The following is a 26220-nucleotide window of genomic DNA, read 5'->3' as shown; positions in this document are numbered from 1 at the left end:
CTCGACACACATTAGTTCTCAAAGCTTTATATTTACAAACTTGCTAGGACATACTTTTTTCTATTGTTTCTCTTTTCAAGGTTAGTAGCTTGATTCCCTTGCATGCTATTTTCTGAGTGCTGGCACCATATCCCAATCCTTATTCAATTTGCCATAAATTCAGAGAAGTTAAAGAAAGAGAAGACCTATTACATTATCTAGTTTGCCTCCCTGTCCATTCAGGATTGATCCTTATTGTTCATTCACAAATGTTTTGATCAGTTGAAATGTTCCATGCACTGGGGTTTCTGGCATTTATTACCTTTGCAAGTTTTTTTCTGCAATCTGATAGATTTTTCTTTCAGGAAGTTTTATTAAATATTCTTGGCTTCAAATTGGTATATTCCCTTTCACTGAACTGTGGTCTTATTTTTCTCTCTAGCTTTAGTTGTCCAAGTTTAAATCAAGTCAAAGACTCTGAGTCACCTCATTTCCATTTAGACACTCTTTCCTTTGAACATTTAATAGTCTGAATTACAAAGCCTAGATCCAATGGCTTTCATTTTTTATTTTGTAATAGAATACTCTCCCATACTTTCTTGTATTGTCAGTTGCTCCAGTTATATTCTTTACAAATGCACTGTCCTTTATTTTCACTGATTTTACAACCACTTTATATCATATGCCCTCTGCAACAGTTTGAGTTACTCAGATTCACACCTCCCAACTGGACTCTGAGAGTAATCACTTTTGCAGTCAGTCTTAAAAGGAAAAAATGGAGTTGGATATTCCAGAAGGTGCTAATAGGACTTTCCAAAGGTCTCATGCTGAGAACTCTTTGAAGGCTTTAAGTAGTTAGTAAAGAAAACTGAAAACCTGGGTAAATTTTAACAGCATAATATTAATGATATTTGTCTTTTGAAAATGAGTCTTTAGTACAATCTCTAAAGATATTTCAGCCAGGCAATGTTAAACTGCAAAACTTCCTTACCTTTCTTTGCTTAGTCTGTGGTCCTTAAACTGGATGTAATTTGAAAGGGACAATACAGTTATTCCTCAGGAAAAATACAGAATGACCTTTATAAACTTAAGGACTGGGACAACAGAAACCTCATACAGTTTGAAAAGGGCAGTGTGTGGGGGGGGTTGCACCATGCTTCGATATAGGCTATGAACAGATTAGCTGGGTACTACTACTGGTGGTAGTACTCAGGGATGATTTTGGTACCAATATGAAGGTACCAAAGGCTGAATACGAACCAAGAGTGAGCTCTCACTGGAAATAACACAAACCACAGACTGCGGTACTTTAGGAGGGTTGTGTCCAGCAGACCTAGAGAAGTTATCTTCCTCCTTTAGTCCGTGTTAGTGAGGTTGCACTAGGAATAATGTACTCAGTTGCAGGTCCCCAGCTGAAGAGAAGTTGAAACTGGAAAGGATCCCATGGAGGGATACCAAGATGTTCAAGAACCTAGAGTACATGTCTGATGGAGACAGGATGGGATGGTCTTGTTTAGTTGGACAGAGCGGAGGGAGGCTACAGAGTGATCTAATAGTTGTTTACAATTACCTGAAGAGTTGTTACAGTGATGACAGGGCAAAACTTTTCTCAGTAGTAGCAGGCAAGAGACAGTAACCACAAGTTATTGCTTGGGAGGTTCCAAGTGGACATTAGGAAAAAACTCATGACCATGAGGGTAATGAACTAGAAATTGTTGTCCAGAAAGGCTGGGGAATCAGTCCCTGGAGTTTTTCAAGATTCGTCCAGACAAAGCTATAGCTGACCTGGTCTATCGTTGGCAATAGGTCTCTCAAGTAAAAGAGGACCTCCACATGTCATTTTCCATCTAACATTTTTGTGATTCTGAGTAATTCAGAATTTTGTGATTCTGAGAAACCTAGAAATCAGAATGCTGGCAGAAACAAGCTGATGCTTCCTGAGCTTTTTGTTCAGAAGGATTTTTAGTGTGTTGTCAGCACACTCCTGTCCTGACTTATATCTGTCCTCCTGCTGCCCTAAAGTATTGCCCTAAAGTCACTATTTTGCTAGAGTGGTGGTCTATCTCAGGAAGCAATGGATGTGAATTTTTTTGTCCTTGTTTAGTGCACAGGGTTTAACTTAAAAAAATTCAGCAAAACATTGCTGCCAATGTGGATCTCAAATTAACTGTGAACCTAACCTACATATTCCTGATGGTAACTTTATCTTTCAACATACTGGTACAGGAAACTGACATAATTGGAGATCATAATAAATATTAATAAATAAAATTCAATACCTTCATAAGTGATCTAGGTAATGGGATCAAGTGTAGCCTGGTGAAGTTTGCAGATGACACCAAACTGAGTGGGGAAGTAGACACTCTGGAAGGGAGACCCACCCTGCAGGAAGATCTGGATAGACTGGAAGAGTGGGCTAACATGAACCTTATGAAGTTTAACAAGGACAAGTGTAAGGTCTTGTACCTGGGAAAACATAATCCAGGAGTGCACCAGAGACTCAGATCCACCTGGCTAGAGAGCAGCTCTGTGGAAAAGGACCTGGGGGTCCTGGTGGACAGAAAGCTCAATATGAGTGAACAGTGCGCTGCTGCAGCCAAGAAGGCCAATAGGATGCTGGGTTACATCAAAAAGGGCATCACCAGCAGAGAAAAAGAAGTCATTATCCCACTCTGCTCGGCACTTGTCAGGCCACACCTGCAATACTGTGTACAGTTCTGGTCCCCATTATACAAAAAAGATGTGGACAGACTGGAGGGGCTCCAGAGAAGGGCCACCAAGATGATCAAGGGTCTGAGAAGCCTGCTATGTGAGGATAGGCTGAGAGAACTAGGCTTGTTCAGCCTTGAGAAAAGGAGGCTTAGAGGTGATCTCATCACCATGTGCCAGTACTCAAAGGGGAGCTACAAAGAAGATGGAGACTCCCTTTTTAAAAGGAGTCACATGGTGAGGACTAGGGGTAATGGGTACAAGTTAATCCTAGGGAGATTCCAATTGGACACAAAAGGTAAATTTTTCACAATGAGAACAGTCAATCATTGGAATAATCTCCCCAGGGAAGTGGTTGACTCCGCTACGCTGAACACATTTAAGACTCAGCTGGACATGGTGCTGGGCCATCTCATTTAGACTGTGCAAATTCTTGCCTAGAAAGGTTGGACCAGATGATCCTTGAGGTCCCTTCCAACCTGGTATTCTATGATTCTATGAAATATTGTTGGTCAAAAGAAAACTAATTCTAGAATCAACTTTACTCACCAATGTATTTTAAAGAACACCACTTTGCTCCCTCAGACTTATCCATTTCTACTATAGCCATTAGTGGTAAAATTCCCATTAACCTCAATGGTTTAGGATCAAGCTTTTAGAGGGAATCATTAAAAAGCAATAATAACAGAGGAAGAATGGGTCAACCTCCTAGTACAACATTTTGCCCTTTAAATTGCTCAGCCTCTGTTTCTTTTTAGCAATAAATGATATTGGATTTCCTAAACATAACATAACCCCACATGCCAGTGATATTTTCAAGAAGAGGAATTTGCATATTTTAAATCAGGGAGGAAAGTAAGGAAAGTATATATGCTTTTCTCATTTGAAGTAGGCAAAGACTTGCATTGAGCACTACAAAACCAATAGCAAGATAGTGTCACAGAGCAGCAGAGAAGTCATATGCTTAATTACAGAGTATCTCATGCTTATATTTAGAACCCAAAGTCTGGAGAAGGTTCTGTGATGAGTCTAGAGTAATTAAATGACAATACTGATCTCCTCAATGTTGCACGCAGCTGTGACTTATGGAAGTTGCAAACTTCTCTTTGTTCAAGACCAAAACAAAAGCTTTGACTTTGATAAATGATGTTTTCTGTAGTGAGTTTTTATATTTTTAATATCATTTGGAGAGATGAATTGGTTAGCTAAATTGCTAATTTCCCTGTTTAGTGGATATGCTACACCCCTGGTTCACATCTGGAAATGTAAGTTATACAGCTAGGTGTCATACTATATAATGAAATGATGGCTTTACCAGGTAACAAAAATGTAGCATATTCTATAGTCTTAAAATATTCTATAGATGTTGGCTAGTTAATACTCAGATGAAACTTGTAAGGTAGTAGGAAAGTACAAATCTACTGAGGCAGAGACTCTAAGTGACTTGCCAAAAGCCATACAGAAAGTAGTTTTAAGAGCCAAGATTAGAATTCAAAAATTTCTGGCTTTTTGCCCTGCACCCAGTGCACAGCCCACTCTAGATCTGAAATTCAATTCGTGTTTCTAACAAAATGCAATTTTCAAGGTTTAACATAGCAACTGTTTGAAATTACATTGATTTAAAATATAACACAAAAGATTTTAATCTTTATCACATGTTTATTTTGAGAATAGCTTTAATAGTTATCACAAAAGTTTTAACGTCTAAAGACTTTTTTATGTAGAGGATGATAAGAAACCATACAGAATGTAGACAAAGTTTTAAATAATTTCTTTCCTTTCACTTGTGTCCTTCAAGCTCTAAAATAATAAACTTGCTTCTAAGGAACTTCTTCTTTTAAGACTCAGGTTCACGACCACCTGATGAGCCTGAATGTACATAAATCTATGGGTCCCGATGAGATGCATCCCAGAGTCCTGAGAGAATTGGCTGATGTAGTTACTAAGCCACTCTCCATGATATTTGAAAAGCCATGGCAGTCAGGTGAAGTCCCTGGGGACTGGAAAAAGGGAAACATTGTATGCATTTTTAAAAAGGGTAGAAAGGTGGACCCTGGGAACTACCGACCTGTCAGCCTCACCTCTGTGCCTGGGAAGATCATGGAACAGATCCTCCTAGAAGCCATGCTAAGGCACATGGAGGACAGGGAGGTGATTCAAGACAGCCAGCACGGCTTCACCAAGGGCAAGTACTGCCTGATCAGCCTAGTGGCCTTCTATGATGAAGTAATTACACCAGTGGATGAGGGAAGAGCTATGGATGTCATCTATCTAGACTTCTGTAAAGCCTTTGACATGGTCCCCCCCAATATCCTTCTCTCTAAATTAGAAGGATATGGACTTGATGGGTGGACTGTTCGGTGGATAAGGAATTGGCTGGATGGTCGCATCTAGAGGGTAGTGGTCAATGGCTCGATGTCCAGATGGAGATCAATGACAAGTGATGTCCCTCAGGGGTCTGTACTGGGGCCAGTGCTGTTAAACATCTTCATCGATGACATCGACATCGACATTGAGTGCACCCTCCGCAACTTTGCAGATGACACCAAGATGAGCAGTGCAGTTTACGTGCCTGAGGGATGGGATGCCATCCAGAGGGACCTGGACAAGCTGGAGAAATGGGCCTGTGTGAACCTCATGGGGTTCAACAAGGACAAGTGCAAGGTCCTGCACCTGGGTCGGAACAATCCACGGTATCAGTGTAGGCTGGGGGATGAATGGATTGAGAGCAGCCCTGAGGAGAAGGACTTCGGGGCACTGATGGATGAAAAATTGGACATGAGCCAGCAACGTACTCTCGCAGCCCAGAAAGCCAACCGTATCCTGGGCTGCATCAAAAGAAGCGTGGCCAGCAGGGAAGTGATTCTGCCCCTCTCCTCTGCTCTGTGAGACTTCACCTGGAGTACTGTGTCCAGCTCTGGGGTCCTCAGTATAGGAAGGATATGGACCTGTTGGAGAGGGTTCAGAGGAGGGCCACAAAAATGATCAGAGGGATGGAGCACCTCTCCTATGTGGACAGGCTGAGAGAGTTGGGATTGTTCAGCCTGGAGAACAGAAGTCTGCAGGGAGACCTTATTGCAGCCTTTCAGTACTTAAAGGGGGCTTATAAGAAAGATGGGGAGGGACTTTTTAGCAGGGCCTGTTGGGATAGGACAAGGGGTAACGGTGTTAAACTAAAAGAGGGCAGATTCAGACTAGATATAAGGAAGAAATTTTTTACGATGAGGGTTGTGAAACACTGGAACAGGTTGCCCAGAGAGGTGGTAGATGCCTCATCCCTGGAAACATTCAAGTACGGGCTGGATGGGGCTCTGAGCAACCTGCTCGAGTTGTAGATGTCCCTGCCAATTGCAGGGGGGATGGACTAGATGACCTTTAAAGGTCCTTTCCATCCCAAAACATTCTATGATTCTATGACTCTATGATTTTAGGTTACACTGAGAGCCATCATGAATTTGAAAAAGATGATCCTTGAGCTCTTCACATTTATCAAAAATGTTGTTGAACGTGCAAAAGACATCCTCTTTAGAAACTATTTACATTAATATCTCTCTTCATGTTTGCTATGGAAAAGATGTGGATGAGAAACTACAAAAATACTTGCTGGGTAGAACCTGAGTAAGATTTACCCAGAATCAAGGCACATAACTTAAAAATTATGATAAAGTATAAAAATCCCTTACAGTTTGTAGCATGTGAAATTAACTTTTACATTCAGTAGATATATATATACACGTAGAAGTGCAGTATCCTTTCTGAGCTGCGTGCCTTGCGGACAGACAGAACAGCTATCTCCTTCTGAAACCTAGTCATGGGACCCACAGTGCCTGATGTTCTGTGTAAGGTAGCTTATCAAATATTGAGAAAACCTAACAAGTCTCATGCAAATGCTAATAGAGTTACTTTTAAAAATTATTTTATACAAATGGTGGTGACTATTTTCCTTTCTACAGAAGCCTATTCACCAGTAGGCACTGACCTGGTAATAAAACATTTCAGATTCCTGGGGCCAGCAAAAAAGGCATCTGAAGAAATTTAAATCTAGCAGTCAGTGGTAGAGAAATTTTGTATTATGGTTGGTGTTCTGGGAGTGACTTATGAGACAACTTATATTCAACATCCATTAATAACATGTACGCACATTACCATTGCGGTTCTAACCTTTTATACGCAACTTATGAGCCAAAATTGCACTTTTATAAGTTTTTATGCAATATAGAAATAATGACTGTCAATTGTCCACTTATAATGTAAACTGTGTATGAGGTCAGAGACTGCTCGAACAGTGTAAAATATTTGCTTTGTGTTCCTAAGAGAATAAATAATTTAACCTGACCTAATTACAGTTTGCAAAAATCTCAAAAGGTTCTGAGCCATAAAACTAGTGATCTGAGCATTCAGCCTACTCTGGGTGGATTTCCTGTGGATCCTCATTGTGATTTTAGTATCAATTTATCCAAATTCTCACTAACAAGAAAAAAAGTCTATGCCACAGAAAATAAATGTCTTTATTTTGAAGACTGAGCCTGAGTGAGCATGTACTCTACTGATTGCAGGATAAAGATCTTCATCTCTTCTATTTGCATTTCATATTGGGCCTGATCTGGAAGGCATGCTTTGAAAATGCATCCTGAGTTCATGGGGTGGGTTGACCTTGTCTGGATGCCAGGTGCCCACCAAGCCACTCCATCACTCCCCCTCCTCAGCTGGACAGGGCAGAGAAAATGTAACAAAAGGCTCATGGGTCGAGATAAGGACAGGGAGAGATCACTCACCAATTACCACCACAGGCAAAACAGACTCGACTTGGGGAAACAAATTTAATTTATTGCTCATCAAATCAGAGTGGGGTAAAGGGAAATAAAAACAAATCTTAAAAGACCTCCCCTCACCTTCCTTCTTCCCAGGCTCAACTTTACTCCCAATTTCTCTACTTCCTCCCCTCAAATGGTGCAGGGGGATGGGGAATGGGGGTTGTGGTCAGTTCATCACACATTGTCTCTGCCGCTCCTTCCGCCTCACAGTCTTCCCCTGCTCCAGCATGGGATCCCTCCTATGGGAGAGAGTCCTCCACAAACTTCTTCAACGTGGGTCCCTCCCACGGGCTGCAGTTCACAAACTGCTCTAGTGTGGGTCCCCCATGGGTCACAGATCCTGCCAGGAGCCTGCTCCAGCGTGGGCTTCTCTCCATGTGATCACAGCCTCCTTTGGGTGCATCCACCTGCTGGGGTCTTCCACAGGCTGCAGGTGGATATCTGCTCCACTGTTAACCTACATGGGCTGCAGGGGGACAGCCTGTCTCACCATGGTCTTCACCTTGGGCTGCAGGGGAATCTCTGCTCTGGCGCCTGGAGCACCTCCTCCCTCTCTTTCTTCACTGACCTTGGTGTTTCCAGAGTTGTTCCTCTCACATATTCTCACTCCTCTCTTTTGGCTGCGGTTGTACAGCAGTTTTTTTCCCCTTAAATGTATTACCACAGAGGTGCTACCACCATCACTGATTTTTGAATGTAAGGATATCAGGAAAGAACTTTGGAATCTATTCTTAGCCCCGTTCCAATCTATACCAGGCTGCCTGTCTAGCTTCCAAAGGAGATCTGTCTCAGAACTTCAAAATGAACATATGATTTCTGAATTGTAGCCATGGCTTTATGCATGATATCATTGCTGCTTGAGAAACGGAACAAATTTCTGAGGAAACAGACTTCATCTTTCCCAACTAATTTACTTCCATTTTTAATAAACCACAATTTATCCATTTAGATCGTATTCAGGCATTTATTCAGATATTTATTTCACCACTATATACTGAGGGCCACCCAACTGGAAAGCAGCTTGGCAGAAAAGGCCTGCGGGGCCTGGTGAACACCAACTTGAACATGAGCCAGAAAGATGTCCTTGCAGCAAAGAATGCTAATAGTATCCTGGTCTGCATTAGGAGGAGTATTGCCAGCAGGTCGAGGGAGGTGATCCTTCCCTTCTACTCAGCACTGGTGAGACCACACCTGGAGACCTGTGTCCAGTTCTAGGCTCCTCAGTACAAGAGAAATTAACAAACTGGGGAAAGTCCAGCAAAAAGCCACTAAGATGACTGAAGCATCTCTCCTATGAGGAAAGGCTGAGAGATCTGGGACTGCTCAGCCTGGAGAAAGGAAAGCTCAGCAAGGATCTTATTAATAATTTAATTCCTGAAGGGAACATGCAAAAAGGACAGAAGCAGGGTCTTTTCAGTGGTGCCCAGTGAACAGTCCATCTGAGCAGGCAACACTTTTTTGCTGTGAGGGTAGACGAGCACTGTCACAGGTTGCCCAAAAGAGTTGTGGAGTCTGCCTCACTGGAGATATTCAAAAGCCATCTGGACATGGTCCTGGGCATCTGGCTCTAGGTGGCTTTACTTGAGGAGGGAACTTGGACCAGATGACCTGCAGAAGGCCCTTTCAACTTCAACCACTCTGTGATTCTATGATTCTATAACAGTACAAGATTTTTTTTATCTTTAATGAAAAGTAATACCAAAATATGTTTGGGTTTTTGCAGAGGTTGAGGTGTGGGTTTTTTGGGGGTGATGAGCTCTGATACTTCAGGAAGAAACATTACCGTGTCAATTTTAAGACCGATTGCAATGTGACACTGAAGATAAAGAGAATTTTGTTTGTAAAAATTACATTTTATGCATGCATGGAGGAAGTAAGGGGTTGGTTTTGTTTTTTTTCCTGGTGGAGGAGATGTGTAGAGTGCACCATTTATGTATGTGTAATAGAGTGAGGGCTTCTAAGGAAAAAGGTAAGTGATGAAGCTCACAGGCAGAGAATGTAGGAATGATTCCATTCTGGAATGATTAATGCACAGATCACAGATATCTGTGAAAAAAGTCAGTCACTGACTTAGTTCTCTGCCTGTCCTAACATCTTGGGTGAAGGGGGTATGAAACAGAAATCAATCCACAGCCTTTGGTAGAAGAGACCAGTTAAAAAGAGGGACATCAGAAAGTAACATTCATCTTTTCTTAGAACCATATAGTAGTAGATTTTCTGCTCATTGCCATAGAATCAAAATTAACTTTAATAAAGAGAAAACTATTATTCAGTTTTTCAAATTCACCCTTCAGAACATTCTGACATTTATATTTAAAAGGTTTGACTTTCTTTATGTCTTTCATTCCTGGTCAACTGATGTAATTTAAAAGAAGCAAATATCATTTGTTCACCTATGGCAACAGATTAAATTTTACGTTCCAAGATTTAAAATTATAGTCTTTGCTTTAGAGCAAATCATCATTGTGGAATTGCCATTTTATATTAGGTTACATTGCGTTCTTCATGTTTTTTACATAAACAAAGAATTTCTCTACCAGACACTTTTTTAAATAAAACTTTTTTCTTTTCCTGTCACTGCATTGGCCTCTATGTAAAATCAATGACAGCACTTAAAACTGCAGTTAACGCTTCTAATTATCTTGTTTTTGTCAGACCACTTTTCAATTTTGTCAGACCAATTTTTTTCCATATTCCTATTTATGAATCTACCTGCTCTAAAAATCTGCAAGCTCTTCAAATGATAAACATTTCCAGTCTAGTTTACTGTCATTTTGATTTCTATTTTATGAGCTTTTGAAACTGCATTCCCAGCAAAAGTTACATGTTGCCTACATGCCATCTGCAGTTTAGATTCTCAATATGAAAAGTACCTTCCACTAGCTTTTAAATCAAAATTACCACCAGTGTCAAATTCCTGGCAATCAGGGCAATTCAATTATTTCCTGATAGCAGAATGACATATTCTCCTGACTATGATTTTATTAAATACCTAAAAGCTATAAATCCCAGCAATTTTTCATTCTTCTGGGTAACAATCTATAGTGTGTCAAAAAGCTTTTAGTCTTTTGTTATAATAATAACCATATTTATTGTTCAGTACTTCATAGTTAATGATCTATATATAATGCCCTCCAACACAAAGATTGAAACTTGCTGTGGTATAATTGTAGCTGCTTTGTATTACTTATACACTTTCATAATTTATTACCAATTTCCGTTCTAAACAACTGTGTATAATAATGTGCCTCAAAGACTGTTGTGGTGAACTTCCTAGGCTGATGAGACCAGCAGTAGATACTGGTTTGACAGCTAAAGGCTAAGAATTCTGCTTTCATGCATGGTGCATTTTCTTGTTAGCACTGAACCTGAAAACAAAACCATTGCCACTTACCTGTTTGGTTTGTTTGGTTCTTTCACCCATGTGCTTTGTAGATGAGTCATTATCCTCTTTGCCATCTGCTTTTCCACTATGCAAAATGAAACATTTGGGCCAAATCCAGGTTGTAGTCTAAAATAGACACTTCAGAAAATATAGAAAATGCTATTATAGTTGAGTATTAATTTTTGGTACCTCTAGGCATTTGACCTGACACATTTTTTTGTTTGGTTGGGTTTTTTTTGGTGCCAGTTGTAAAAGAGACTCAGGCCATATGCTTTCAAAAGCAAGTAACTTTCTTATCTAATAGGCCATTTCTTCTCCAGAAGGCTCTCTCATTTCATGACTTATCGTATTTATATGTGTATGTTTCATTTAGTAGTGAATTATTCTCTATGTTTTCTCCAGACATTTGATCTTAGTAACTACTCAGGGAAATGTTGCTTTTTAAGTTTCTTAGACAAATATTCAATAACAACTTACTTCTTTTTATTTATTTCTAAAACATTCACAACTTGTACTTGACAGTGAAGTAGTCTTAATTTGTTCATTTGTTCTACTACTCCCACACTATTGTTATTCAGCTCCCATGGATTGTCAGCAGAAATCTATTTATCAGCTGCATCTTGTTCAACATACCATCACAGGGTCCCTAAACAACAACAACAAAAAAATCACATTTCATTCCATTCTATCAGAACTTCAGTGGCTCCCAGATTGCAACAAAATTGATTTTATGGAGCTTTATATGACCTTCTCTTCCCTCACTTTTACTACCATATGTTTTTACTTGTTCACTTTTAAGCAGCCTCACACCACTTTCTGAACAAGCAAAATCCAAATTTCAGTTTGACTGTTCACCCCCTACAGACTATTAGCTAGAGTCTCCCTTCTACTTATTTTTTTCCTATAGCTTGGCTGTATGGAAGTAGTATATATAGAGAAATGTATTGTTCTGTCTATTTACTCATGTAGTTAGATCATACAGGAAAGGAAAAAAGGAGAAGAAAAGCTTGACATGGAGGGGAAAGCCTTAAGGAGGAAGCTGAAAGACAGAAAAGAGAACAAGGCAGGTACTCTCTGTAAGACATTGCATATGAGTCCTAAACACATTAATATGATCTATGCTACCATTACCTCTGTCGCCAAAAAATACTTAAGTAAAGAAAGTTTCAAGCAATATCAAACAGAAGGATGATGTCAAAAAGAACAGAAAGTTATAATCGGCATATTTAAAAAATGCTTCTGAGTATATTTACAAGAGAGGACACTAACAGCTTACTATTGGGCACTGTCAGTAAGAATACTTTATCCTAGATGACTGCAGGGTCTGTGTGGCAAAAAGATTAAGTTAATTGGGGAGATTCAAAAGTAGCAAATCTCTAGGATCAGACAGAATTCAAGCCAAGTTGTTTAGAGGACAGCAGAATCCATGTCACTCACAATAGAGAGAAAACCAAAATAAAGGTCTCTAAAGGCTAAGAATGTGAGATGAGGAAGCAAAAGCAATACTATAACTTCCAGCCACCAAAATATGAGCCTGATACACAGAAACTAGGACTGCATCCGCATACAATGTCTGAAAGGATGTTTATAAAAGAAAACAAGGAAACCTTCAGATTGGAGCTCTGTTGATTTCTAGGGAATGGATTTAAAAAAAAAAAAAAAAAAAAAAGACACCACTTATTCTATTCTACCTGCTTAATATAAGTCAGATGGCCTGACTTCTGGTGGAGACAATATTAGTGTGCACAGAGTGACACTAAAATTCTCTGCCGGAGAATTTTCCATTCACAAAACCCAGGAATATCTGAAGCCTAGCCCTTAATACCTCTTTGATGTGATGGATATCTCAAGCTTTCTATCATGTGGGGTCAAGATCTATTGTTTTTAAGTTTTCAATAGCATTTTACAAAAAGCAACACATAAGCAATTATTTTTAAATTTCAAACCATTTGATGGAATTATTCCTCAAGGAAATCAGCTGCTATTACTATGCATCACCATTTTATTTCAAATTCATAAATCTGTATTGATTTTCTATGGCATATAATATTTGGGTAATAGCTCACACAAAACCCATCTGGCACAATCAGCTGGGGATGCAGAACTTAGTGAACCAGACTGAAAAGTTACAATATGCTGTGTCAGTAACAACATATTAGCTATTCAAGAGGTAATAATTAAAGCCACAAAAGGAAAGAGGAATAAATAATAATTTAAATAAAAAAAGATGAAGCAACAAAGCAAAGTACTCTAAGAGTTCATTCCACAAACAAATGTACACAGTAAAGATCTAGATTTGATGAAGAACATTTAATAATTCATAAACATATAGCCTGGCACTTGATTTACATAGCCATAGAAGGCATTCATTATATTATATAAAGAAAAGAGGCACTGCTTGGATTTTCTAACCTGTAATCTAAGCAGCAAATTGAGTGTTGCAGATATCTGATATTCATGAAGCTCCTGCACTGGAAGGAATACCGCTATATTTGCTTATATTTTAATGTTTGGTTCAATACTAAAGGCAGTAAAATAAAAATGCATCTAGGGCAGTTACAGAACCTTCTATTAGAACTCAGAAAAATACATTTGGAAAGTATCACACAGTACGAACCTCTCTGGCTTCATTTGAAGCATCAGTGAATATATATTCATTAATTCCTAGGTAGTTTTTGGTAAAAATAAGTTCAATGGAATTCACCTATTAGTAAGTAATGAGTAAAGAAAACTAAAACACTTTTTTTTTTTCCTAGTAGCCCAATTAAATTTATTACTGCTGTTTTTAAAAGGCATCCTCAAATTGGTATTCAAATCTTTTATAAAAAAATAAAAAATGAAAAATGAAAAATAAAAAATTAAAAAAAAAAATCATAGTACTGCATTGAAACATTTCAATCAGAAAATCATATTTAAGAAATACTAATTTCAGCATCATGGCTGGAGGCTGTGCCATCCATCCTCTGTTCCAAGGTGCTATCGACCACTTATGAAAGTCTGAAAAAGAAAATGGAAGCATTAAAGCACTTTGATTCTAAAATCATTCTGCAACTCAGGAGCCATGCCATTTACAATCTCTAAAAAATCAGTTTGGACAATAATAAGTGAATAGCAAATTAACTGAACAGGAAGGTAACTATGGATAAAACTTCTATTTAAGTCAAAGAGAGCTTTGTTACTGACTGTAACAGAGCAAAGATTTCACTGAGCGGAAAGATACCAGACACTGAAACTTAGTATGAGATCTTTTGATGCCCTGATTTTTTGTTATAAGAAAATAGCTATACAAAATTCAAACCAGAACCTCAACCCTAGAGGATGCATACCTAGGAAGAAACTTTTGTCAACTCAAAGATCTATTTATTTTATTCATTGGCATGTTTCATTTCAAACAACATTTATAGGAGAAGTACAGAAAATATTTTATTCGATTTAAATTTAAAGCTGTAATCATGAGGACACATAGAGAAATACAGATAAGTTATTAAAATTAATGTGTTAGTTCTCAATTATTGCATTTAAAATATATATCCTTGCTTCAGAATATTACTTCAGAAACAAATGGAAACTCAAGGGCTTGTTTCCCCACATAATTTAGTAGTATGTTTGAAATGCATAAAGTATTTCTGAACAAGCTGGTATATCCACAGAGTAGTAGTGAAATGACATTCAAGGCAAAGACAATTAGCAATTCTGCGGCACTGCTTAAGTAGCTATTTCCATTTCTTGAGCTTGTTTGTTTGAAACTTTTTGGTACTTCTTTATGGTGTTTCACTGGACAGACACCAAATACACCCTAAAAGGTATATTATGCTAGATAGGGTTGTATCTAATCTTTGTACATTTTTTTAACATATATTCCAAAGCTACAGCTAACTGTATTGTTTGAGAACATAATTAATTTAAAGACATATTTTGTCATCTTTATTCCCATTGCATTACGCATTTCCTTTGTTTGAGGACACATCTTCACATCGAGAATTGGCACTAGAGTTATACTGTTAAAAATAAAATGTCAAAGGCTTTGTTTAATATGCTTGCATGCTCAGGTTTTCCTCCCTTTGAAGCCCAGTCAAAGACAGGTGATGATATGTGTTAAGTATATCCTTATGGTTGGGTCAGGATGTAACCTAGATATGGATCCAACTATTGGGGCTGAGAAGCTCTTCTGGACTCACCATTGCCAGTTTAGTCAGAAAGCTGCTGAACCAAGAGAGCAGTGAAATCTCTGTAGCCTGACATTTAGGGTGATCATCTGGAAAAAGGAACCCTAATTTCTGTTTACATGTCCTATTTAGCCACAGCTCTGACTTAGGTACCTGATTTTTTAAGGGGAAAAAAGTTGTAACTTTGACACTTGCTGTATTCATTTATTTTAGTATTAGTTGCTGTATTATTTTTATTATTATTATTATTATTATTATTATTATTATTATTATTATTATTATTATTATTATTATTGTATTATTTGCAATTACTTTTCATTGCTCCCAATGCAAGATGAATAGTACCACTTTCCCCTCCAGTTTACAAAGGGCCTTCCATCCTGGGCTTTGCTGATGCTCAGGAAGATGTCCATGAAGCCAGGGATACACGGACAGAGGGAGACAAAAGCAGGACCTATATGGGTAAAGTCAATCAGGTGTAAAAGCAGAATATCAAAATCTTTTTAAATGCTTATATGTACAGTACCAGCCTTTTCCTCAAATGCAGTGCAGTGCCTCTGCCAGACAGCAGCACAGAAATGGTACTATGATCTTCTGACACCTTCCATAACACTAGGGAAAGAAGACAATGGTCACAGAATGCAGCTATAATTTTGAGGCCTTTGAGATGAAAGTCAGTAACTGGTAACATTACTGTTGAACTTGGTGTGAAACGTTAATGATAGTATGCCAGTAATGCTCTTATTTTTTTATAATTTTTATTATTTTAAATGTAGAAGGAATATATGACTACATTCAAAAAATACATTAAAACAAAAAATTAAAAAAAAAAAATAAAAAAGGCAGATTGTTTTATGTGCCAACGCTGGACCTTGGGAAGGACAAGTATTTCCTTGGACAAGGAAATTCCAAGATCCATGACCTTGGTGAGCTGCAAAGGACTGTATTTTATTTTGCTGAGGCTAAGGCAAAGCTGCATATTCTCTTGGCTTCTCTGACTTTCCTTTTCTGGATTGTATGTAAAAGTGCCTCAATATATTATAGCCAACGACACCTGAGGCTGAAATAAGTGATTTATAACATTAGCAAAAGGAAATAGATAAATGAAGAGAGAATAAAAACACAATGTACTAAGGACAGTATTAAAACAATTACATAAAGGATTTAAAGCTAGGCTATTGTATTTCACTACTCTTCCACATATAGAGATATGGATTTTTTTTTTTTTCTCCTGTTAGCTCACTTAAAATTTCCTTCCAGACATGGGCAATTGGAAACTATCAAAGCGAGCTATTAAATGTGTTTGAAAATATGTTTTTATATCAGAGATATAGTATTCAATTCCACTTTTGCTGAAGTCAGTGAGCAATAGGACATGCAACAGGATAAAGTCCAAAATTCTACAGATCCATATGGTTATTTTGCATTTTGAGTCTAAGTCAGATTTTTGTAGAGAATTATTTTTTAATAATTTTCTTACTTCCTGTTTACCTCACTGTTATAGAATATAGTTGTTCAGGGTTTCGCATCAGAGAAAGAGATTTCTCTGCTACCAGCTTCTCTCTGCAGACTAAGCTAATTAAATAAAATAGAATAGAGATTTCAACCCTAATAAATCTGACTCTTTATTAAGACTCTGTGTCACTTTCGTAGCTCTTTCAATAAAGCCAGGAGGGATTGATCCTAAAGACTTTTTAATCATTGTGCATGATGTTAGAAATATTTTTTCAATCCTACCCTATCAAACTGATTGCTTAAACATGAAAATCTACATACCCTGTATTAACTGGTATGAGTTAGTTTGTTAGTGCAAAAGACCACTGACAGACTAACACATAAAATTCACGTTATTTTTTTCTTTGAAGTACTATCACAAGAGAGACTGATTTTCACTTCTGCAACATTCAATAGATCATGAAATATAATCACAGTATGTAACATAGGAAGTGGTGCCACAAAAATAATTTACGCTGATTTTCTTCCTGCTGAATTTACAAAATGCCATTCAAGACATGTTTGGAAAGTCCCTCATGTGAGTTTTACTTTTTATTTCTAGTGTTGATTAGCTTCACATTACATTATATTTAACTTTTATTTGATAAGGAAAGGCAAAAATTCTCATAAAACTATACACTGAGACACCAGTTCCATAAACTCTTATGCATGTGCCTAATTTCAGCATTTAAATATCCTAAAGATTTTAATGATCTGACCATGTTAAATGTATTCATCAATCCATATTTTGAGAACTAGGGACTAATTCTATACATTTTTATTATGGTATTCATTATAAGCTCAGTGATATCAACATTATATCTGGAACAAAGCAATTAATATAATTCCATGTTCACTTTGTTTCTTATTAAAGTTGCCCATCCTAACACTGCAAGTGACCTTAACATAGGTCTTTTAAAGATTTTAGTCCTTCAAGATCCAGATGTCCTACATCCGCAGAACTGAAGCCAGAATTATAATTCTTCACCAGGTAAACTTATCTTTCAAGTCTGCAAACCAAAGTACTAAGGGTTTTTCTTTTTCTTTTTTTTTCCTTTTTTTTTTTTTTTTTTATATCAAGCGTTGCTCCATGTGCCTGGAAGCTATGGTAGCAAGAAGGTTGGAATGAGATTCACACTGCTGAATTGACGTTATTAACAGTTCTGCTGTTATCCTGTAGGTCACTTGCTATAGAGGACAAAGTTGTAAATCTAGTGAGGATCCTTCAGACACTAAGTCAAAGGTTAAAACAGGCTATAGAAAATAAATGGCTAAACTGTTCCTATGGCAGGTTTCTATGCACAGTATGTTGGTGGGATACGAGTTTCCACAGCAACCACAGATTCAATATCAGAGCGTAACCCTCCTACATTATGCTATATTACCTGTGATTCCTTATGCCTAGCTAGCGTATTTGTATGGTCTCCTCACTTATTATGGTACTGAATATATTTTTCATCTCTACTTGCTTTACTTTAAAACTGTATTCCTAAGAGTACATAAGCTGTCAGAGCTGTTGAAATTATGTGACTGGCATGTACACATCAGATAAACCAAAATGTTCATGACCTTGACAATTTCAGGAGCAGTCATCTTTACATGAGAATGAATTGATTTTGAATGATTTCTACAAGGTACTGTTTTATAAATAATGGGAAGAGGAGCTGGGAAAGGTTTCATTTTCTTTCCTTTGTTCTTATTTATTTTTCCACACATAAGGAATTTGATTTGTGGTACTAGAAAAATGGTTTGTTCTCCTAATATAACCCCACCTATTTCTCCATCAGGGTATGGGAAGGTAGCCACTTATAAGCAACTTCAGAAGACAGATTTCTGGGAATGTCATTATTTATAAAATTAAAAGTTTGAAAATCTTTCAAACAATTCCTTATTTCAAGCAGTATATAGTTCCAGAGCCTGCATACAATTTTGTATTATATATCAATACTAAGGCTAATGATTTATTATTGTGCTACACTATCACCTAAAATTCTATTGTGAAAGCTGCTTTGCTATGTGGGCATATATGAGATGAACTTTTAACCAGAGAGCTTTTATTCTAAATAAATGAACAATAGAGGAATAAAAAGGTGTGATTATTCCTGGAGCAGAGTTAAGTGAAGCAAATGAAAAAAAAAGGCTTATGATCTGTCTTGCTCCAGTTAGCAAAACATTTAAGCATATGCTGAATTAAAAAAAAAAATTGATTCCTTATTAAAATGCATTTCTTAAAATACGACCATGGGCATGAAGTTTACTTTAGTTGCACAGCTCAGTTTGATGCTCCCTGCATAACATAAGTGCTTGGGTCGGGTTTGTGTGTACATTACATGGTTTTTATGTAATTTTTTTTCATGTAATTTTTTTTTTCAGAAAACAGTAAGTTTTCTTAGTCAGGGTTATTTTTCCCCCATTTCTGGGACTGCTGGCATATTGTTCCATGACTAGACAAAATTGAAATTCAGTTAGCAATGCACAAGTGTTTTCAAATTTGGCTTCTAGGTGTCCCAAATTATTTAGCTATAGATAGTAGTTGCTCTGTTAGATGGACTTGGAATCTCAAATGAAATCTATGCATCTGATGTCCAGGAATATTGATATTTGTATATTACATTTACATTTTCATATGGAAAATTATATTCTGCCCCTTGCTTTCCTCACCTAGTCCCCTCCAAACTGATTTATTTTGAAGGTCAGCCTTGGAATAGGAATTTCAAACTCTTCAGATGAGACAGAGAAATTCTTGAGAGGACTGCTTTACACATTTCAGAATAATTTACTCTGTTCAGAGTATGGGATGTCCAAAGGTCTTTTCTGTAGACTCTCAGCTGAGAAAATCCCAAGGAACTGTAAAGACAGTTGTGCTCAATCCCACCCCATGTTCCCATAGTATCTAATGGAGAAGAAATGCCGTTTTTTCCAGAAATCTCCATCTTGCAGTTGGTGTGGAGTAATCCAGTACCACACTGATACATATCAGGTCACTTTCAAAGATCAGTAAAGAACTCTCTTTACCTGTTAATCTGCTCTAATGTTCATATCATATTCAGCTTACTACCTGTTTCTTTTTCCACAGCAATATCTTTAAAAGAATAAAATTAACTCTATAATTAATTTTCTGTAAAATTTCCATTGATCATTATTTTTCCTAGTATATTTAATATGCTTTTCAAAAGGAAGTCTAGCAACACATACAACTAAATTTTATAATGAATGTACTTTCATTTGGTTTTACTGTGCACATGACTTGGTCTTATTTAACAGTACCTTTTCAAGAAAAGAGGCAAAGTTCCAGCTAACTTTAAAAAAAAAAAACCTAGAGAGATATCTAAGGTTTATCATGGGGTTTCATCCCTGTAAAAAGCAATGGAGTGTACTTAAGCAGTTCCAGTAAGGAAATATTTTGTGGAGAGTTTGCAGGATTATAGGAGATGGAGTAGACAGGGGAAAAAGCAATGCTATACACTCCTGTATAGCACTGAATGAAACTGAACAAGAATAGTGAAGGCGGAAATATACATATGCATGAATATGCAGATGACGTGCGGTGAATTCTTTAAACAAGTTCAGATAAACAAAAGGAGGCTATCTGCTACTACATCATCCCTGAAGTGTTTCTTTTGAGAGTAGCCTTCCTCTATCCATGGAGTAAATTCTGAGTGCTTCCCAGTGGTCTTTACATTTCTGGCCTTTTAATGAATTTTATCATAGAAACCTGCTCAGTATTTTGTAGATACTTGTTGCTTGAAACATGTATTCTGATTCATTTGTTTGTGTCACATTTGTTTAACAGGATTTATTTTGGATTAGAACATGACTTAGGTAGACTATGAACTGAAAATCTATTCATGTAGCAACAGCTGTTCTAGTCAAGGGCCAAACACATCTTAATATAACTGCACTGAACACCAAAATAATTCAAGAAGGATGTATTGGGCACTTTACATGAAGTCAGTAAAGGATCATGTATTACTTATTTAAAAAAAATAATGTTCTGTTAGTTTGGAAATGAGCTTCACATGTGACCACACATTAATTCAGTTGTTATTATTTATAATTTTGGAAGTCTAGCATTAAAATAAGGATAGAGGCCCCAGCTATTTTAACGCTGTGCCAATATATACGTTCTCTTTCTTAGAGATTTATTTTTTTTTATTAGAGAGCATATAAAGAAGATAAATTAACAAAAGAGTTACTGTCACTAGATCTGAAAAGAGGTTAGTGTCTGTATATGGCTGTAATAATAAAGGAGGAATTCTGTCCTCCCAAACCCTGACTGGCCAAGTTGTGACAGTATTGAGTAGCTGGATGCCTACCCACGTTGAGGAGCACTCTCTCTCTTGATGTGTAGAGGCCTGGTGCTCTCTGTACCTGGTATTCTCTGTAGAACATTCAAGCCTTCCTGAATTCAACAAATGAAAGATTCAAACATTCAATCCAACCTGAGAAGAGCCCTCTGGATCAAAGGAGAAATGAACCTGCATCTTCAAGATGGAAGATCTAGCCAACACTGGGAACAATATAATGCTCTCAATCTATTGTACCAGAGTGGACCTGGGAATGAGAATATATAGGGGTTGTCACATGTACTTGAGATGGAAACATTGTGGACCTGGGAATGAGAATATATAGGGGTTGTCACATGTACTTGAGATGGAAACATTGCCATTTCCATGTTTAATAAATGTCTAGCTATTTTTTATTAGGAAATTGCTCTCAGAAAGTAATTTAACCACTATACTTCAGAATGTCTCTTCTACAAATCAAGGATAAATAATTGTTCCATGCAAATTAGTAAAACTGTAATTGCCATAATTATGACTCACACAGTTGGCATTAGGTATTGGTGGAAGCTATCTGCAAGCCTTCCAGCTGCAACTATTGTGTGCACTGAATGACAGAAGTACCCACTGAACAGTTCAGCAGAATCATGTGTGAAGGAGTCCATTTGTGTGACCAAAAAAACCCCATATTTGTCCTTTCAGTAGCATTGCATCAGCAGAGGAAATACAGAAATCCAAAGAAATTGCTAAAAGTTAGTGGAAAATGAATGTTTTCTAAGGTTTAATGATGTGTTAGTGAAAAAGTGATGAGACTGAAAAATGTTCTGAAGGTATTAAAAAAACTTAGCACATAACTTTGTATTTCTGAGGACTAGTCTGGTGGGGGTAGCTTACAGGACAACATTCAAGGGAAAAAAAGTGTCAGGAAAGATAGTATCAAAAGCAGAAACTGAAGAACAGAATTAAAAACTAGACAAAAAAGTCCTAGTGAAGGCCTCCTTATCACTGGAGTCACTTTTAAATGACTGCAGGGTGAGCAATGCATTCAAAAGCATTGGGAACTCTCCCGTTTTGACAGTGGGATTGAGCCAACCGAATACCACTGGCCATTCAATTTCTTGAAGAACATTTATGCTTCTTCATCTCTTCCTTTCTCTGTTCTCCTTTCTCTCTTTCTCTCCCTTCCTCCCTCTTCTTCTCTTCCTCCCTCTTTCTTAATTTCTCCCTTTTCCTCTCTTTTCTTTTCTCTTACTCTCTCCCTGCCTTCCTCTTTTTCTCTCCTCCCCTCTCTTCTCTTTCCCCTCTCCCCTCCTCTCCCTCCCACTCTCATCTGTATCATTTGGGGCCAACTGCATGAGATTCAACAAGGCTAATTGCTGGGTCCTGCCCTTGGGTCACAACAACCCCATACAACGCTACAGGCTTGGGGAGGAGTGGCTGGAGAGATGCCTGGCAGAAAAGGACCTAGGGGTGTTGGTTGACAACCGCCAGAACATGAGCCAGCAGTGTGTTCAGGTGGCCAAGAGGGATGGCATCCTGGCTTGTATCAAGAAAAGTGTGGCCAGCAGGATTAGGGAGGTGATAGTGCCCCTGGACTCGGCACTGGTAAGGCCACACCTCGAGTACTGTGTTCAGTTTTGGGCCCCTCACTACCAGAAGGACACCAATGTGCTGGAGCACGTCCAAAGAAAGGCAACGAAGCTGGTGAAGGGTCTAGAGCACACGTCTTCTGAGGAGCAGCTGAGGGAACTGGGGTGGTTTAGTCTGGAGAAGAGGAGGCTGAGGGGAGACCTTATGGCTCTCTCCAACTACCTGAAAGGAGGTTGTAGCGAGGTGGGGGTCAGTCTCTTCTCCCAAGTAACAAGTGATAGGACGAGAGGAAACGGCCTCAAGCTGAGACAGGGGAGGTTTAGATTGGATATTAGGAAAAACTTCTTCACTGGAAGTGTTGTCAAGCACTGGAACAGGCTGCCCAGGGAAGTGGTTGAGTCTCCATCCCTGGAGGTATTTAAAAGATGGGTAGATGTGGTGCTTGAGGACACGGTTTAGTGGTGGACTTGGCAGTGATAGGTTGACGGTTGGACTTGATGATCTTAAGGGTCTTTTCCAACCTTAACGATTCTATGATTCTATGATTTCCCTTTCAAACAGACCAAATCACTGATTCCCTCTTGCTCCTTCTCCTGGTCCAGATACTTTGACAGCCACCTTCCCAAAGTAAATTCCTCCAACCTTTTAAAAACTGTAGATTTTGTTGTTTGTGGTGTGTTTGTTTTGTTTTACCTCCACTTGGCACACTGGGAGCTCATAGCTATCCAAAATCTGTCCCACACTACTATTATTTCCCTCCATGGAAAAAAATTACTTCCTTCTACTATGCAATTTCCTTTAGCTGTGAGATTAAAACATAAATCTTCAGACTCTAGTTTTTACACAAATCAAAACTAATAAACTTACTTTAAACACTGTAATAACAGCATGTTAAAAAATTAATAAAAAAAAAATGTATAGAAGTTATTGCTCCCTGCCAGTTTGGCTTTGATTGTTTCTAAAAGCTATGGAGTGTACAGATAACTAAAGATTTTTCTAAATGGTTCAGGTTGACATGACTTTTCAGAGAAGTTCATGGAAGTTTTCCGTGATCAACTGTCAGCAGCTATCAGGGAAATTTTTTTATGTGCTGGGAATGGCAAAGTAAGTTGTTACAAGCTGTGTCAAAAAAACACCAAAAATAAATAAACCAAAAAAAATTCAAGAATCTGCTATTTACCATCCTCCTTATCTGCCAATACATACGTTAGACAGTCTCATCAACAGAAACATATGATGGCCAGAAGATTCTTTGTAGCTAAATTTAGGATCAGATGCTCAAATACAGTCCTTGCTTAGTTCTGACTGAATTGAAAGAACACCTTTTCACTGATTCTGTTACATGTTGCCTCAGGAAATTAAGCATCACTTTAAGAGTCTGATCAAGGAGCCAGTAGGGATGACAATAACTTGAACAGGGTGTTGATGATTCTGTCATCTTATATTAAAGAAATTGAATGTAAAACACTTACAGTATTAAACTGTTAAATTCTATGTAGCATACTGGTTTCCTAGGAAGTGATTAATGACTTAGAGTCTGAAGCAATCTGTTAAACATGCACACTCTTGGACATAAACTCACTGTGCTGGGTGAAGACTACCAAAAATAGCTCAGGTTTTCCTTTTTCTCTTATCCCGCCTATATTCTGATGGTTGCTTCTGGAAGTAACTAACAAGAAGATAAATTTAGTATAAATCGAACTAGCTATTTTTTCCACAAAATTCCTCCATAACAGTTCTGGAATGGCAGGTTACCAAGTATTTAAATATACTCAAATAGATGAAGCAAATCAAATATGCCTTCATTCATGCTCTGGCGTTGATATTCTTGGACATATCAGAACATTTTTCCACATATCTGTTCCTTCCCACACTTGGATGGCAGAAGCGCATCCATCACAACAAGTCCCTATTCTAAATGGAATTTTCTAGATATTAATTTAATAGAAATTAGTATGGCAGCTATAAATATCTTTAAAAGACATGAAGCTATGTAATATATATATTGCTGTGTATGCAATAAATACTTGTCTTCATCAATGTGACGTGCAATGAAGACAATAAAATATTCTAATGATAAAATGAAAGAGCACAAAAATACACAAGGAATAGAATAAAGGAGATGAAACTTGGGAACTAAAATTTAAATTTCAGAAAGGCTAAAAAGTTGTTTGAAAGTATCTAAAAATGGCAAGACAATTAATAAGCATATACACACAGAAAATCCACAAATATTACTTTATTTCTTATATTGTATGTAACCAGTATTATTTAGCAAATATCTAAAATGCAAGTTGAAAAAGAAGAGCACTTTAATTCCATTATTTTATCAAATTTAACTTGGAACAGTAAAGGCAATTTTGCAAAAGAAACTCATCAAACCAAAAGGTAATTATGTAAGAAAGAGCTAAATAAGATCATCAACCATAAAAGAAAGCTGGAGTAGGAGGCAAGGGTGAAACATTCATTACCCTTCATATTCATGCACATATGGGGCTGACATAGAAAAAGGATTACGATTGCTCTCAATTTCAAGACAGAAACAATTTCAAAAGGTGCAGCACAATTGTTAGGAACTGAAGATCAAGCAGCAAACAGCCATAAATGATGGAGTCTGGCAACTAATCTATTTTAAGTAATGAGGGAAGATGACATAGAATAGAAGATAAGGTGCATGTTTTAGGAGGATTCATTTGAGAAGATAGGCACGCTATAGAATTGCAGCATTAAGCGTAATAACAGTAGCTTTATTATTAGACATAATCCATAACTTTTTATTAACACAAAAACATACAGAGTTTAATATTATGTTGGCCCAGTCATTGAAGACAACACATACATCTCAGTTACAGCAAGTTTTTATTAGCTGTAACAACAGAAAAGGTAAGAAGCAAAACCTATTTCTCAGGGGAATCCTGTAAACTCAGGAGGTGTACTAAAACCAGTCTTCAAAATACACTCAGTATTGATCACGGGACCAATAAAATGATCATTAAACTATTGATAAGATTACGGCAGCAAAACCTAAGCTTTACTGAGGAACAGCACTCATGTTTAAAGTTTCTAGAGAGGCAGGAGAGGACCCCTGTGACTCATAAATGCTCTAGTCCACTTATCCTGTATTTCTCCAATTTTTTTGAGCCCCTCCTGTTAGAGAGATATACATGCATGTGCAGTCATGCACATACAAATATCCATGCTTATGCACTGGCAAGGTGGAATACATAGACTTGTCAAGTTTTTTAAATTTCTAATCAGATGATCATTCTGATCACTAAGCCTTCCTGCTGACAAGCAAAGAAGGCCATCCAGTAAAGTCCCCCCCTCAACTCTATTGGTTATACATTTCTCCCAGACTGGAGCTCATCTGCCAAACTGCAGAAGAAAGGTTGTGCATCTCTTGTAAATCAGTGGAAATATTCAGCAACTTTTCAGTGAAAGCAAGACACACAGTTTAAGCTTACTTTTTTTGGAATTACTTTTTTTTGTTTTGAATTGGGCTGCATGGAGCTGGTTTCTGAAGTGACGAGCATGGAGCGGGAAGGTAAAAGATGAGAAAAGGCTTTTCCTTGCTTGTCTGTATTTCACCATTCCAGCTAGTACTCATTTGTGTAACACTTTGGGAACCTAGGTCTCCAACACTAATAAGAAGAGGCCAGAGACAGACCATGGGAATTGCACGTTGCAGTCTGCTAACTGACAGAGGAAGAGACAGAAAGACATTCAAGACAATGAATGAGGAGCTTGGGCACCAGGGTCAGCTGCAGCCATAAATTTAGCTTCTGTGGAGGCTTGCTAAA

This window comes from Nipponia nippon, unplaced genomic scaffold, assembly GCF_047370975.1.
Source record: "Nipponia nippon isolate SJK-2023a ecotype South Korea unplaced genomic scaffold, ASM4737097v1 scaffold_2, whole genome shotgun sequence".
Taxonomy (NCBI): domain Eukaryota; kingdom Metazoa; phylum Chordata; class Aves; order Pelecaniformes; family Threskiornithidae; genus Nipponia; species Nipponia nippon.
This window is presented reverse-complemented; position numbering follows the sequence as displayed.